The sequence below is a fragment of the Melozone crissalis genome, unplaced genomic scaffold (genome assembly GCF_028551555.1).
Source record: "Melozone crissalis strain CALT ecotype California unplaced genomic scaffold, PUWL_Pcris_2 ptg000027l_1, whole genome shotgun sequence".
In the NCBI taxonomy this organism is placed as follows: Eukaryota; Metazoa; Chordata; class Aves; order Passeriformes; family Passerellidae; genus Melozone; species Melozone crissalis.
The window spans coordinates 57,000,256-57,017,734 of NW_026535805.1; positions in this window are offsets into that span (position 1 = coordinate 57,000,256).

The window sequence follows — 17,479 nt, forward strand, 5'->3', positions numbered from 1 at the left end:
AACTTGATAACTGTGAAGTTTAAACACAAGTATTTCTGCTGAGTAATTTTTTTACCATATTAAATAAAATCAGGACTTTTATCCAAATATGACTTCCTTTGTTTTCACTGGAAATTCCCTGTTAACGCAGATTATGAAAACTAAACTTTCTAATAAAATCAGATTTTAATTTTGGTTGCAATGCAAAGCACCATCAAGTATATAAATAAGACTTGAGGTGAATCTCAGGGATCTTGGGTTTTATTGCCTTCAGGTGTTCAACATTTTCCTTTTTACCATACCACAATTTCGGGTAAATACAGGTAGAATGAAAGAGTTAACTAAAGAAGAAATTTCTGTAACAACAGTTTGTTTATATCATTTTCAGTCCTGGCCCCCAAATACAAACCAGTATTAACAGTTTATAATTACAGTGTTAACATTTTCTTTTTCTAAAGTAAGCTAAACATTTAGGAAAGCTGTATTGCAACACATCTTTGTTGACTTTAATGCACCAGGGCTTTTGTCAAGTTACAATACATATAGTTCCTAAATGTTCCTGTTCTTGCAAGTATAGCATTTATGTGAATTTTCATTAATTCTCTCTCACTTATCCTCCAGAAAAATCTCATGTCTGGGAGGTTTTCTTGTAATTTCTTTTTCTGTTTTGTTATTAAAAGTTGCATAAACAAAGGATATACTCTGATTACTGCAACATTCACAAAATGAAAAGCCATTTGATATACCAGGATTTAATTTTTTAAAAGTCCACTCCAGACAGCCAGAGGTAGCTAAAAAAAAAATGTTTATTTTGCTTTCTATTTGAAAACATTTTCATCCACGGCAGTTAGCCTGATCCCTACTGGGAAAACAGAGACCTAATTTTGTCCTGCTTAATACAAACAGAATTCCCAGTGACTTCACTGGGAGTTTTGCCTGAACTAGGAGCACAGAAGGCAGCCTTATAAACTTTCAAGAATATCCGTCTGCTTTCCTGTGGGCTAATCTACTCTCTGCAATTTACCAAGTACTTATATTGTAGCTCTGTATCAAAGTGCTTTGCAAATTGCCACAACTTTGTGCATTATGTTTGGACTTTTGATAGAGATCATGATTTTGGAAGAAGAGGACATCATTAAAAATTTCACTTACCCTATTGTAGTTCCATGATCCTCTCTGTAGAATTGACAGCTCTGAGCATTGATTCTGTATCAATGAAAATAACATCTCCTTTCCCAAGACTTAACAGATTTAGTTAATCACAATAAATTGATATATTGGATTCAAAGAATAGTAAATATAGCATAGAAAAACAAACCATTTCCAAGAATGTATTTTCTCTCTGGCTAGAATATATTATACTCTTCTACATTATTGAGGTAGTTACTGTTTGGAGAGGGAAAAAAAAGAGGAGAAGTCTGAATGGAAAGCCAACTTTGACAGGAGCACTGCTGCTGGTTTAAGGAATGAAAAACAGAAGTGAAAAAAGAGAAAGAAGAAAGAGATCAGAAAACTTGTTTTTCAAATATGCATCAGACAAAGGGTAGATCATGGTAAAGAAGTTTAAAAACAGAAGTTAAAAAAGAAAGGGTAAAAAAATGGTCACTGTCTTTTTTTTAAAGATGGAGTGCAACTGGAAACAGCATGCAGCCAAAGGTCAGGGTCAAGAGTAATAGAATCCTGGCACTATGTGCTAGTTTATCTTCTACACGATGAACTCCTGCCAAACCATATACACAATGTCATACAGCAGGGAAAAGTGTCTGATGCATCTCCAGAGTATTTATGAGGGCTTCTGTTTTGAAGATAGTTTCTTAGGTAACAGAATAATAACATAATGGGACTATTTCTCATTTATCAGGGACCTTTTTTCCTATTTTATTTTCTTTTTTGGCTTATTCTGCAAATTAAACCGTGATAACTTGTTTCTCCCTTTCTGAATTCCCTCTGCCAGTGTTAAAAGGGCTGGGAGGGTTCTTTTAGTCTTCAGATTTCTTCTAAGAGAAGGATATGGCTGGTACAAGAGCTGATTCAAATAAGACCAAGTCTTGCTCAGCACCTTGGGAAATAAATACTTCAGTTGGAATGATATGCATTTGCAAGATTTAAAGGAGGTGAAAGAAGGTCTTGACTAAGTTGCTGTTTCTTGGACTGTGTGCCTTCCTGTCTCTCATATGGAACTGTGTGTTATGCTTTGTTTCTCTTAGGCCTGGTAGTATATTTATACTCAGCCTGCAAAGCCCTCTCCCTTCAGCCTACAGTCAGAGCATAATCAAGTAGTTTGTTTTTCCACAGCTATACTTATTTCACAATTGTGTAACTCTTCCAAAAATAGTTTTAGAAAACAGTTTATCTAAAGCATATCACATATTTTTAACCAAAAACTTTGCAGGTGTAGAGCAAGGAATGAAAGAAAACAATATGTCAGATTCTGATCCAACACTAGGAGCAGAATATCTTCATTAATGGAACGTGGATTAAACTTACAGCAGCTGCTCTGTAATATTTATATTTCAGCCTCTCATGAACTTTTATTAGGGGACAAGTGAGATCACATTAACTGCAGAAAAAAAAAAGATCCACATATTCACTTACCTCAGAGTAGCTATAATTTTCTGGCTCTCATCTGGCTTCCCTCCAAGTAAATTATTCATGTGGCTGTGAACAATGCTGAACAAGTAAGGTAGCACATAAGATGTGTTACTACCTATTTTAAAGCTTTGACTTCAACAGAAGCATCCACTGTGTTTAATGTTTTGTAACCGTTTGTAAGAAAAATATAGTCACAGGCCTGGTTCACACTGGTAAATTAACTGTTTCAGTGAAAACAGTTGCCTCATATGGAGCAGAAACTTCCCATGAAAACTTTAGAATGCAAAAGGTGCTCCTTCTGGTCCAGAAGTCCATCTGAAATCCCAGAAATGTGTTTTAAGCTATTAAGAGATGAGAAAATAATTAAACTTCAAGGAGTTAGTATGGAACATGGGGTTCAGTGTCATGCATTAAACAGTGCAGGAGCTTTTCTTAGTGTAGGAGTTTCATAGCACAAAGTATTGAATCAAAGGACAGAAGAAACTGTGCTGTCATTTCAAAGATTCCCTTGCTGTGAACGAGTTTGCCTTCTCTCCCTTCCTAAGTCAGACTCCAGAATTGTGATGTGATTACTAAAAATTACTAAATTCCTAAAAGGTGCATGGAAGCTGAGAAGGAACTGTAAAGCAGTGCTGTGTGACTCTGCTCTAAGAATACAGCTAAAGGCCCTAGGAGTTTGCCTTGAGTGTTTTTCCCTGGAGATCCTGGCTTTTGGCACTAAACCGACAGCCCTGCAGGGACTGTGACCCCGAGTGCTGCTCAAGGCTTTATCAAACTCTGTCCAGCATTGTATGAGTTCTTCGTTCCAGAGAACCACTCAAAGGTTATAATTTACATGGTGAGTCAAATCCTGAAAAACCACCTGCAGCTGCATTAATCCCAGGATGAATTTTTCTAGACCTGTGGGCTGTTTAGAATTCAGATTGTTAGAAGGCAACATTGATTTCTGAGGGTGTTACTGGTACCTGGGAACACAGCATGGAAAATGGTAAACAAAGGGTGTTACACAAATCCAATATGAGGCAGTAGTGCTGCCTGCACCAACAAAAATAACAAGTTTATTCCTGTTTATGCCCCTTCAGAATAAACATAGGTATAGGAGAGTGTGCAGCAGCGCTGGCAGAGGCTGCCAATGACAGACCTTTCAGCGACATTCATCTGCTTGCATTTAGACTTCATTTGAAAGGGGATATTTTCTGATGGATATTCTACTTGCTGTTATACTTTTTCCCAGTTTCAAGATTTTCTGACCTTCTTAAGTGTTCTGCTAAGTATTCTCACTCTTAAATGTTAAACAACTTTCAGAACAAAGGTAATCAACTCATTCCTTCCACTGCAGGATTTTCTAAGTGAAAGGCTGCACTGGGAAAGCAATTATTCTTGCTTTAAAATATTTCTGACCAGTTTCTAGCCTTGTAAACAGAGACAATGAACTCCTATATCTTCTTGCATGTCCAAACCCATCAATTCAGAGTCTCAGACAGAACTCGAGACCCGCACTGAGTTCTGCTAAGAATCTCAAACCCATCATTTTTGAGATGACTTTAAAATGTACGAAATTCAACTTTCTTTGCTTGAAAGTGAAGTTGAATTGCATTACTAATGGAATATGAAGTATAATTAAATTGAAATGTTACTGCCTTTGTATACAAATCAAAAAATGGTTGGCTATGGAAAGCTACTGCTGAGTAGCAGTGAGGGTTAATCTTGCTAGCTGCTGCAAAAGTCTGTATCCAAAATGTGCACAGAGTCACAGAGTAATGCTGGCTCTAATTATTACACTGTATGGAGAGATCAGTCAACTTTATTCCTAGCAATTCACTAACTTTTCTTTTGTGTAAACTTGGCACAGAAAGGCTTTTGCTATTGAACTAAATAAAACCCTCAGCACATGGCCATGGCCCAAGGGGACACTTTATCATTTGTATATAGAAAGACATTTGATTATGGCTTAATTAAACAATATGCCGCTATTTATTTTCAATCAGTCTGCAAACTCCATAATTGTGGATTATTTACTGATGAACTACTTACAATCCATTATTCTATTATGTTAATGTATTCAAATCCAAAAACATACAAATGTTTAATAACCTAGTTTAAATCAGTTGGCCTTTTATTGGTCTTCAGGAAGAAAGATATGTGGAAACTGACAATTTGGTAAATCAGAGTCCCACAACATTGAAAACAAGCTTTGTTTTGTTTCTTTTTTTTCAGTTTCTAAAAAATGTATAATTTATCATATCAGTATTATTTGCTACTGTACTTATGGTTGTCATCTTCTCTGGATGATATTTAATCACTTACAGAAATCAAATAAGATAGTGGACAATATTTTCCAAAGTTCCAAACAGGATTTTCCAATCATACAATTTCTTTGTAACTACCCCTTTGGACTCCTAATTTCAAAATTATAAATTACAGCTTTCCTTTTCTTTCATTTCTCTAGCCAGCTTCTCCTTAGCCGTAGGGGGAATTACTTATAATGTTTGGATTTGAGTCAAAATCAGAGGTTTTCCTGAGTTCTAGCAGGACTCAAACTGCATTTTTCTTCATCTCCTGCAGAGATACCTCAGCCAAGGAGCTAGATTCTTCTGAAGTGGCATTTTACTGCTATGCAAAGATTTTAATCAGATTCTAGGTCACAGAGAAAAGACTAGAACAACTCAATACTCTGAGGTTACAGTGAGTAGCAGTGTAGAGGTGAAGAGGTTGATGTTGCAGCCCCTGCTTCTGTTCATGCAAAATGTTATGGATTTGCTCCAAAAGAGCTCAGAGGAAAGCTGAATAAGAGTATTTTATGTCCCAGATAACTTTGTAACCTGCATTTTTGCTACAGAAAAGAGAGAGAAGGAAGCAGGAAATAGGTGATCCAGTTTTGAATTATACTGTCAGCGTGTACTGATTTGTTGCACCAAGAAACCTCAGCAGGAGGCACAAAAGGGAAGAGCCAAAGATGTGAAGCAAAATGAGTGCTGAAAATGCATCTAGAAGCACATTTTGACTTCAGTGTCATAAACAAAATTTCTGACTTATGCAGCCCCTTTTCTGAGCCTCAGATGAGATCTTTGGCAAATGCATTAATGATATGCCAATGTATTTGAACTTGCCAAACTGTTTTCCTTACTTTTTTGAAATCAGCTTCACTTGATTTGAAACTTTGTTTGCAGACTTCCAAGTCTCCCCAAATCTGAATAGGTAATTTTATTCTCAGCAATACCCACCAGCCAGTTGCTGGGTTGTCACTGACTCGATGGCAGCTTGCACTGGCAGTGACACAGAACCGGGACTCCAGCCTTGCCAGCATGCAGGGACCATGGGGAGCCAGCACTGCTTCCATTCTTCTGTTCCTGAAGGGCAATTCGTAACTTCCAGGATAGTTTCCTACCAAACCTCTTTAAAATGTCAGCCTGCTGACAAAGATAGAAATTACACATTCAACATTTCAGGTAAGAAAGTAAGAGGCCCAACCCAACAATTGCCTCTCTTTCTAACTTTTCTTTTATGGTTTCTCAGAGGATTCCTCTTTAATGTAGGCAGTAGGATCAGATGCAAGATTTATGGAGTAAATTAATCACATAAGCATGACAAAGTAAATCACTAATAGAGTAATAAAATGTTATATTAAGGATTCAAATAAATGGTTTGTACAGAGGCTGGTAATTGAATACTAGATATTAGAAATGTATTACATACTTTAGTAGTATTTGTTATGGATGGTTACAGGCACATTAGTAGGTGCTGTTGATCTGGCCAGTATATAATAGCTTCTAATAAATGATTTAGCCTTTACTAAAAGGTTATTATTTAAGTATCAACTCTTCAGAGATTATTTATAGATATTCCATAATGCTAAGCCTGATGACTATATCAGGTTTAATAAAACATTACTGTAGTTTTTCTGCCATTAGGTTCACTGAAATAATTTCATCAACACAACATCTGTACAAACTTGTAAGACCATTTTAGTCATGGATAAAGCTATACTGTGCATATGAAAATAAAAATAGTTACAATAATTATACCTATATTCAAAGACATTGAAATCAAGGAGTGCAGAATTTCAGTGTTTGCTGTAGTTTAAACTATTTCTCTTCAGCTATAAGAGAAGTCAAACAGGGTCTCACATTGCCAGCTTGGTTTGCAAGGGGAAAAAAGCAGTTCATTTTGCATTTTCTACCCCAAATTTATTCCCACCAGGAAGTGCAAAGTAATCCAACTGGTCATAGTGAGTGTGAGCACCAGGCAAGCAGCCCATAAATGTCCCTTCAGGAGAACGGGGGCACACCTCTTCATCTCTGCTTGCAGTAATTTCATAATAAACAGAACTTCTGGAAGCAAAAGTGAATGATGTTCTGGAGACCAGAAAGCAGGAGAAAATATAATTTCTGCCTGAACTGCCGCATAACTTCATGTATCAGGTTGCTTTCTACTTATACAGATTATATATGTGTATACATATGCACACACATAATTTGACATTCAGTTAATTTCAAATATTTTCTGATAACTTCTAATACATCTCATATCATAAATGAAAAAAACCAGAATATTTTTACCTTTTAAAATTAGTGTTTGTATTAAAAAAAAGAAAAACTGTGAACAGTCTTAAACAAGGATTTATTTCATTACTGAAATATGATTAGGACCCTTATTTGTACTTTAATACTTTCAGGACCTTAACATGAACAAAAACAGTGTTTGCCTTTTATTTCTTGAAGTTAGAGTTCTTCAAATCTTCTTATTTTCTGAGAATTCATAATGGAAATATGTTTCAGGCCTCAGAAATGAAAAATACATTTCAAAAAACATATCCTGAAATGCCTACTGAGATTTTGTGGGTTTGGTGTTCTTTTCGTTGGTTTTTTTTTTTTTTTTCTCTTTTCAGGACTTTTTCAGGTATTCCTCTTCCAGGATACTTTTCATCCTTCAAAAATAGATTAATTTTCTTTCTGCAGAAATCCCTATCGTTCCTCATTTTCAGGAAAGAATTTCCAAAATCTTAACATAGGAAATGAAATTTTAGATGGCAGCAACTCTGAGATCAATTCCGTTACTTAAACTACTTTTCTACCAAATTTTTTAATTAGGTATCTTTCTAGAAAATATAATAAAGACACGACTTACAGGTGTTGTTGATTCCTTTGCTGATTAAATGCAAAAGTGATATACTTGTAAGTATATTTTTTGTGAATATACTTATGATATACTTATGATATACTTATACTTGTGAATAATTTTTGTCATCGCTTCGTCCTCTTATTAATAATTGTCTAATTGTACTATTTCTTCAATCTCTAAAGTATTTCATTTTATCAAGTGTTTTATCATTAATACTTTTTCATTCTCCTTAATAAAGTATTATTTATACTTTATCTTTCTAATTCACGTCCTTTACTCTGTATTCTCCAAACATTAAATTTCCATTCCAATCACATATTTTCAGTTTTTTTAATGTTTTGAGGCTGAATTTTCTATTTAAATACCCAATTCATGTCTCACTACTGATGTCCTGCATGTAACAGATCTCAATGTGGCCCTTTGCATTTTTGGGTTATATCTTGGCCATTAATCTTTCTTCATTGAGGTATGCTTAACAAACTGTTAAAAATAATGGTAGCTGGCAATGAAAAAGTGTTGTGCCCTTTAAGAGGCATTGTTTGAACTGATTTTTAAAGATTTCTAATTCTCTGGGGTTGGGAAAGTAATGTTTTCATGTTTTTACAAGTCATTTTAGAGCAAGTGTTATATTGTCCAGAAATGATGTTTAAAATTTCAATAGCTTCTGGTTCTCTGTGCCACATCACCTTGCAATTGCCCCCAAATTGTTTCTGAATCACGTTTCCTCTGGCAAGGAGTGGTAGCCCTCATTTTATATTACTTTGTACAATGTACAGTGCTCTCGCCCCACTCATAACCATGTTAATGTCAGAATGAAAAATGATAAAGCATAAATTAAATAGCAACCATATGTTTTCTGTAATATATCTTCTTTTGTTTTTTGACCCAGGTAAACAATTTCCTTATATCTCCTATTCAGGTCTGCATTTTCTTCCTCCCAATTTGCCTCATGAACACAGGAGAGCAGGCATCTTGTCTGTGTCCACACAGCTGAGCTTGAACTTCAGTTAATACAAAATGATAGTGCTCATTGCTGCTAAACAGCTTCTTATTGTAACCAGTGAGCTTGTTAAATAATGTATCTTCCATCAGACTAAGGTCACTTTAGAGCTTTACAAACAAATTTAAGCTTCCAGACTGTGTTACAAGAAAGAACAGTGAATCTTTCCATGGGATTATTCTAGTAAATCCTTAGTAAATTATCTGAACAAATAAATGCTACAAAATTCTACTGTTGGGCTCCCCAGGCTCCTTCTCCCCAGCATCTTCCAGAAAGAAGAAGGTACTCTGAGTGTATCATATTCTCTAAAGAGGATGCCATCCAAAAGCTCCAGAAATCATTACAATAAAATACAAGCCACTAGTTTCCTCTGCTGCAGGGGGGAGACTATAATGGGCCAAGGACTTCTCCATGCTTGGATCTGTGGTGCATAAGAGCTCAGCCCAGCTGATGGGTCAATTATTGAAAAAGTTCAAGTATACATTCTAGTTCTTTTACCCTCAGAGATGGTTTCAAAACTGCAGACAAACTTTTTTTTTTTTCTTTTTTTTTTTTTTTTTTTGTGCCCAGGGTCTTTTCCAATGGTGGGTTTCTGGCAGCAGAGGCAGTCAGGAGAGGCAGCATGTCCCTGAAGCGTGAAGGTGACGTTCTCCAGGCAGCTTGAACAGCAACAGTGGGCACTCTGCAGGGCTCTGAGCACTGCCAGGCTGCTCTGCACATTTTGTGCAGTGAGTATTCTCACCTCCATTCTGATGGAGCATCCCTGGCAGATTCTCCGTTCTGGTCTCACTTGGCTTCCAAAATCACCCTCCCAGCCCTCTCTGTGTGATCCTTCCCCCCTCTTTTACATGTATATTTAATCAATTCCCAGGAAAAAATAAAACATTTACAAAATCTTGTGTCTAGTTTATAATATTTTTTTGTTCCTCTGTTCTGTGTATCACTTTCAGCAACCTTTTTGATTATCTATTTCTCTTGCTTACTAGCGAGGGCAGCTTCTCCTGCCATCTCCTCTATGTGACAAGGGTTTTTGCTAGTGTGGCGATGGATAGAAAAACACAGCCAGACTTATTGTCACCAGTGGTATCACTGCACCACTGAAATGCCTGCAGTAGCAATTCAGTGAGAGGCAGGACATACTTCCTGGTGGTAAACTGTGTTAGATCACTTGTGTCATCTCTGGTGAGCTGCACTAGCTCTGCTCTATTGGCTCTGGTGCACAGGCTTGTCCAGTCAGAAGAAAAATGAGGGTAAAATTCATAGAAGGCAAATGAAGTTAAGCATTTTGTCCCTCCATCCTGATGAAAAGAAAGAGAGACAGCTGAGGAGAACATTTTAAGTAAAATGTCTTCTAGATGTGTATAATTTTCACCTTTCATTACAAGTAGAGTTTAAAGAAACAGCCTAGTCTTTGTGCTTGTCTTTCAGAGAGCCAAAGGGGTCCATCCTGTGTACTTAGTGCCAACCTGTAAGATATAGCAGATATTAATATTTCTCTTTTGTTTTTCATATAATTTCCCAATAATTATAGTTAAATATCACTGAAGTGATGCTAAACTTTCAGCCAGCATTTTACAGGTAACGTAGATTTTTCAGAACTATAATGGTTTTACACTATCAGGCATTTTTTTTAACTGAATTCAGGTTTCTGTATATACTGAACAATGATCTGCTTGGCTTTCCTGGTAATTATATGTCAGTGGTTAAGACTGCAAGGAAAACTGAGAAACCTGACTGAATAATGACTTAAGTAAACATTCTTTGTTTTTGGCTGTGGATGCCACGTAAGAAGTCTTAATTCTTTAACAGTTATATGAGAAATAATAGGCTAGATAGTGCAAGAATAATGAAGAAAATGAGTTGTAAAACAATCCTATATTAAATGTCATGTACTCAGCATGTTAGGCTGATTAGATCTAGTGACAATATTTGTAAGACTTGCATAGAAAAGCACAACCTTTCATACATTCTTCTCCTTATTTTTTTCTTTATCCCCTAGAAGAAAAAGCTTTGACTTAACTCTGGAAATGTATTTAAAAACCTGCACATACAAAAATAAAGACTGTTCTGACATATGCACTTCAACCTCTAATCTAGATTTGAAAGGCCATTTGGATCTGAAGTTATAATTCTACCTATAAGAAACAAATTTCAGAAAGAGCATTACTCAATTTGGCTGGAAATATCAAAGTGACATGGAAAAACAATAGGTAACAAGTTCTCTCTGGTTTTACTGAGTAACTTTGTGAAGTTCTCGGAAAGTTCTGCCCTTTTGAACCTGAAACTTGAATTTGACAAGGCAAGGATTGGCACCTTAGAACATCTTTTAATTCTTAAACCAGACTGAAATAGGTGCAGCCCTGCCTAATTGCAAATAAATTGTAGCACTCTACTCAACAAGAAAATGGGATTTGATTTAAAGTAATTTTTTATTCTCCTTTCTGGGAATCCTTTAAGTCAGCTTTCCAAACAGAAAGATCTTTCTTTCATGCACACAATTCTATTCTCTCAGGGACTCCCTTATTTTTGTTCCCTTCTGAATAATTAGTGGTTTTTATGTCCTTGAATACTTATCAGAGCTCTTTGCTTTCTGCTTGATCTTGCCCTGAGTGGTCCCTCCCTCTGTTCATAGGAGGGTCTGTGTGAAGTTCAGTCAGAAATCAGTTGAGTCCAAGTGATCTGTCTCCTCTTCAGCCAGACAAGCGCCTGAGCTCTGTCTGAGCCATCGCTGTGCGGCCAGCGCAACACTGAAATCAGAGAGAGAGAACCTGGGGCCAGGGAAAGGCAGAGGGACATCAGATCATCACTGTGCTCCAGTTCATAATCAGGCCTTGTTCTCCAGGCACAGCCACCAACTCTAGAAACTTGTGGCCCTTGTGCTTTGTCTGAGTCAGATAATCTTCCAAGTCCTCCTCACAGCACCCTGTAAGATGGCATGGCACACACTCTATGCTACAAGACCCATGGCATATGTCCTCATCTCCCTGCAGACTAACTCTAAAAATCACCCACTGAAATAGACCAAAAGCTTCCATTTCTTATGTGAACTCTGAGGTCTTTCCTACTTTAGCCTATTTTTGTAATAACATCTACAGAAACTCACTCACTCACTGTTCAGATAGCCAGGAAACCATTCCTAGACTGTGGCTTACACATTAAGGCAAGGGCTAGACAAAAGCACAAGGGAACCCAGTACCTCCTTTTCCAGTCTTTGGATGCCCTCTGTGTCTTTGTCTTGCTGGAAGATGAAGCAGTGAGGCCTGTCTAGTGCTGCCAGGATGAGATTATTCCATGCCTCAAGTTAAACACGTAAGCGTTTGAAGGATGGAGGTCATCATTCCTAAAGCTTTAATAAACTTTACAGTAGAAATAAGTTTCCTTTAACCCCATTTATTTAAACAATCCATATTGTTTTATATAGAGGAAACTATCCAATGCAAATACAGCTAAATATTTTAATGGTTTACACATTCATTTTAGAAAGTTTTCTTTTAATTTGTTAACTTTTGTTCCTTTGAACCAGCTCAACCTACTTATTTAATCCCTTGAGCTTTCAAGGGACAGCTTGCAGAAAGTTATATACACAAATATAACAAACATTTCAAATAAAGCACAATGCATAAAGCAGAGAAAGGGAAAAATTTGACAACAGCTGCTAGATTTAACACTAATAGTTTTGAAAGATTTTGGCTTAAAGGTTAAGAGTATCTTATGACAATAAGCAGACTTTGTATATAATGTCAACAGCCCTGTTGCAACATGTCCAGTTTTAATTTATTCTTGTTCACTTGCATAAGACAAATAATATAATTATGTATGTCTGGTTCATGACATTCAAGTTGGAAAAAAATCAAATAAATCATGGGTTTTTTAAGAATAGCAACTTCTGAAGCCTTTGGCCTACGTCCCTTATTAACATTAGAGACATTTTTGTCTGAAAGTGATAACCTGAAAGCTTGCAAGTATTTATTTATTTTGATCAGATTTCATCATTTTTGAGTCTTTTTGCTTCTGAATATGTTAGTGGCAACTAGTATCCTCTTAGACTTTCTTTTCTTTTTATATCCAAAGAACATTGCAAATTATGTCAATTGCCCGATTAGCAAGAAGTTAAGGGTCTAAGGGCTGCACTTTTCAGACTTTGAGGCTCACTTTGGACTATCTAAGTATGCTGAATAGTTGGTAATAATTTTACTCTCTGCTTATATTGTTCTTATAATGGAAATAGAATACAAACGATATTAAAACTATTTTTCAGTAACACATCATATACAACATTTCAGTGTGCTTGTTAAGATTAGTCATCAGTAAAACTTTTTATTTGCATATATGCATTAAAAAAAGGGAAAAATGCCCTTTATAGTCATATTCTTATCTGATAAAGAGCAACTTCATATTACTCTGCTCTGTGAGGCTTTTTACATGGGAGGTGAAATTCATATCACATGATTTTAGATGTGATGATTTAGATGAGCAACACAGATGCATAGTATCAACTAATTTTAATCTTCTATTAAGCTTATATTTTGGTCAATTAGGCACCTCTAGAGGATGACACACATCTGTCTGAGGGAAAGCTGTCAGAGCCTGTATCTTTTGACTCTGAAGGAAATCCAGCGGGTGGTTTACTTTACATGTATAATATCCAGGAACATTTAGGTAGGTGAAATGAAACCCACTCCAGGTGGAGATTTGTACTTTTAGTATATATTATCATATCTACTTTGAATAAAAATAGCAACACATTTTAAAAGTTTCAAGTAATGCCTTTCAGACTTTAACATGGTGAACTAGTGTTTAGAATTTTTTATCTGCGTTCGTTTTGCACAAAGGAACTACTCTGGCTTCAGTTGAAAATTTCCTGAACTAAAGGAGATTAAATTAAATCAAAATCTCAATAAGGGAAAAATGAGATAGTACTAAGATGGATAGCAAAAATAACATCTAGTATAGAGTGCATAGACTTAGCATGAAATGTGCATGGAGAGCTTGGAAAGTACACTTGTGACATGTATCTGTGTAATAGTTCCAAAGCATTTTCTTTTGGATGATATTAAGATTTTATAAAACAAACATATGCTCGTGCTAATACTGTTTTGAAGTAAATGTATTAATGCAAAAATGTCCAAACAAATGAGCCAGATTTCCTCAGGGTTTGACTCCTACAGCAGCAAAAGAAGTAGTCCAAAGTGTTTGAAGCACTTTCAATGGAAGCATTTTTACCGTGCCAAAATGAAAGCAGGAGCATTGTGGCAATGCAGAGCCTCCACAGCAAAGCTATTGCTGCATCCTGGACAGGGAAGAGTCCAAGTGTCCTTCTTGGGCATAAGACACAAGAGAATCAGGGTAGGTTTGCTTTACAGAAAGGAGTTAGAAATTTCACAGCAGAGACCCTGAAAACCTTCTAATTTATGACAAGAGAGCAAGAGAAAGGCTAATCCATGCCTTTAGCAGGCAGACCTGTGCCTTTGCAGGCACATCAGTGCACTGCCACTGTATTGAATGAAAATAAATTAGCCTCAATACAAGGGGTAAGGCAGGACCTCCCCATCGTGTTTACCAGCACAGACACAGGAGCTACAGGTTCTCCAAACCCCAGGGACCTGCTCTCTGTCAGGTAAAACCAACCCCATCTTTATTCTCAAAAACTGAAAGACCTGTGACCAAACAGAGGGTGATAGCATCAATTGGACTGTTTTGTTTCTTGGCATTTCACAACTTATGCAAATGCCGTTTTTTTGAGAAATATGTTTTCAATAAATAGACTTGTTTCTTGGTTTGCTATTGGTTCAATCCTCCCACTTTTCCACCAGCTCCAAATCTGCCATTAGGAAAAATGCTGGTAAACCTGGACTGGCCAACCCAGGCAGGCAGGGTACCAACCCCTAGAGATGATTCTGTAAGGATTAGAAGGTTAAGCCAGACTTTTGCAGGCAGAGGTCTGAATCAAGCACTTATTAACCAGATGATCTTGTTACTCCTATAAAGAGCCTCGGATAAAATTGTACATTTAAAACGCTTTATCTGCTATATATGCCAGACTTGGATTTACTGGAGCAAAGAGAGAAGAAATAGAAGAGGAAATGCTGAGGGAACTCTAGCCGCTCCCATTACTACTCATTATTTCAGCACATAAAATTGCAGTCCCTGCTGCAAACCCAAGTTCATTGCCTCTCCTTCCATATTTGGCCTTTGTTCCTTGCCCAAATAAGACCAATACTATCCAAAAATTATGCACATATATACTGGGTGGAGTTCATGGTTTGTGTATGTATGTGTATAAGTATATATACACACATGTATAAATACATATTCTTTTATCTGCATTATCTTTCCTAATAATTTGCATTTCTTAATATTTTTTCAGCCTTTTCTTGGGTAAAATGTTAAATTACTTTTTTGTTCTTTCTTACTTTCTTTATAGGGGTCAGACTGCATTGTGGAATTGCTTTAAATCCTGAGTCAGGAACATGTCACAAAGTTATAAAACAGTGCTGTTGATGGAGCAGCCTAACGCTGATAGGAGAGCCATTGATTGCAGATCTACTTTTAGATTGGATTTGTGCTCTGCAGTCCTTTTACCTGGTCATAAAATATAAGTGGGGTTTACAAAAAAAAGCAGTCCACTTAGGAAGTCTCTTAACAGGTTTTTTGAGCTTAAATGTACATTCCTTTAAGTACCTGTTAATTACTTTACTGTGATGATGCGCACCTGTACAATGTCAGACTGCCCACAGAGCCCACTGTTAATCTGCCCATCAGCCATTTACTGCTCATGATTCACAGTCAAGGAGTCTAGGATTATTGTCTACTGGGAATTATGTTTTAGTAGTACAACAGTGTGCTGGAGATGTCTTAATGGCCGCTCAAGTGAGATTGTTATAATGCCTGCATTGTTGCTCTGGCCAACACAGAGCCCAATTGCTTTTTAAGTTATGGCATCAGCAAGCTCCAGGTCATCTGCACTTAAATCACATGCACGTATCTGAAACGTTGATGTGGTAACTGGTAGCAGTGTATACAATGCTTTTAACCTCCAATTTGGTGGGTGCTTGGGATCATATTATATGGAGTGTGCATGTATGCTTCAACCTTCAGGGCTACAGCAAGCTTTGCTGATTTTAAATGTCATCATAAATTTTGGCTTGAGCAGCTCACCTCAGCTCATGGGCAGCTTTCCCCTTGATAAGCCAGAGAATAGAGAGCCTAAGGGCTTTGCATTAAAACTCCTGCATGGCCCTGCTATGAGTCTGCTAGAAAAGTGTTTAGATGAGTGGAGATGGAGGGTACAGACACCGTATGCTGGTTTTGCAATACCACACCACTTACTTAACTTCTCCTACTTTTATCAACTACCCCCTGCACTGCTACACATGTGCGCAGACACACAGACAGATAAATAAACATATACTCATGAATGCATGCTGTGCTGTAGGGAAATGCCACAGGGAGACTGTACAAACTCTAGCTTCTGACATGTTCTGCTGGTTCCTCCCTCCACCATCACCCTGCAAGAGCTTGAGCTAATTGGCTGAATTCTCCTGAGAGCAGCTGGAGCAAAGAGGTATTGTCTTCAAATTCACTGCCAATGTGTCTGTGGCACTTAGATGAGGCCTTGACCAGCATTTCTTTCCAAAATCACAACCAGCAGGTCAAACTATCCTGATTTCCCTTTTTTTTTCTTGATGGTGTGCAGATACTGACATGAACTCAACTAGATCTAAAAAGTAACTAAAGAATTTCTAATGGGTTTGGAGGCTGCACTTGTAACTTGAGCTGATTTGAAATATTGGATATTTCGCACAGAAAAATCAAAATAACCTTCCCAAAACATAACAGAAGTGACAACATAAACACCACCCCCTACCTCAAATTTTCCACTGAAAAGATGAAGAATGCAAAAAACTTAGCCTAATCATTCCAGTTCTCTTCTCAAAAACACCAAAAAATCAATTTATCTCTAAATTCCTTTCTAATTAAAAACTCCTATAAGTAACTCCTCCTCTCAGTTTTCAGCTGTAAGAAAATATGAAGGAAAATTTTTTAACTGAACCCATTGAAATGTCAAGAGCTTTACTGGAGAAAATTTTGCACACTTGAAGGCATCTGATCTAACCTATAGTAATATATAAATAGGACTCATCCACATTAAATGGATTTGTATTCCAAAATTATTGATGCAAATATTGCCTCCCTGCCATCACTGAAACTTCCACTTCTTGCCTTGCCCTTTTATCAAAAACACAGAACTGGAATTTTTAACAAATTGCATTTTTACTGCTTTGAAATTTTTACGGAGAATGAGCTCAACACATTGACTTGTGCAGGGGGAGAGGTGGTGCAGGGAAACAAGGAGGGAAGGCAGGAACAAGAGATTTTCATAAGTGTTTAATGCAGATTTTTTTCCCTGCTTTAAAAATAAGAATTTTAGCTTAGTATTCAATGGGATCATAATAAGAGCAATTCTGAGCACTTTGGAAAAAAATCACACTCCCCAATGTTATTAATATGAGTCATAATTAGAGATGGAACATTTGATCCAAACCCCAATTAACTTCAGGGGAAATTTGGATCCAAACTTTATGGCTTGAATTTATTTGCATGCTGAGCCAAGACAGAACTCCTGACCCAGTACTGTCCAATCCCTTCCCCACTAACAAATCCTTTGGGGAATTAAAGATGCATATCTGGTTCAAGATCTGACATTTGTGGTTTGGAGCTTTGACAGTATATCTTATACAATAAAGGACACTTCCCACCTCAGAATTCCATTTTTGCTTTAAAATA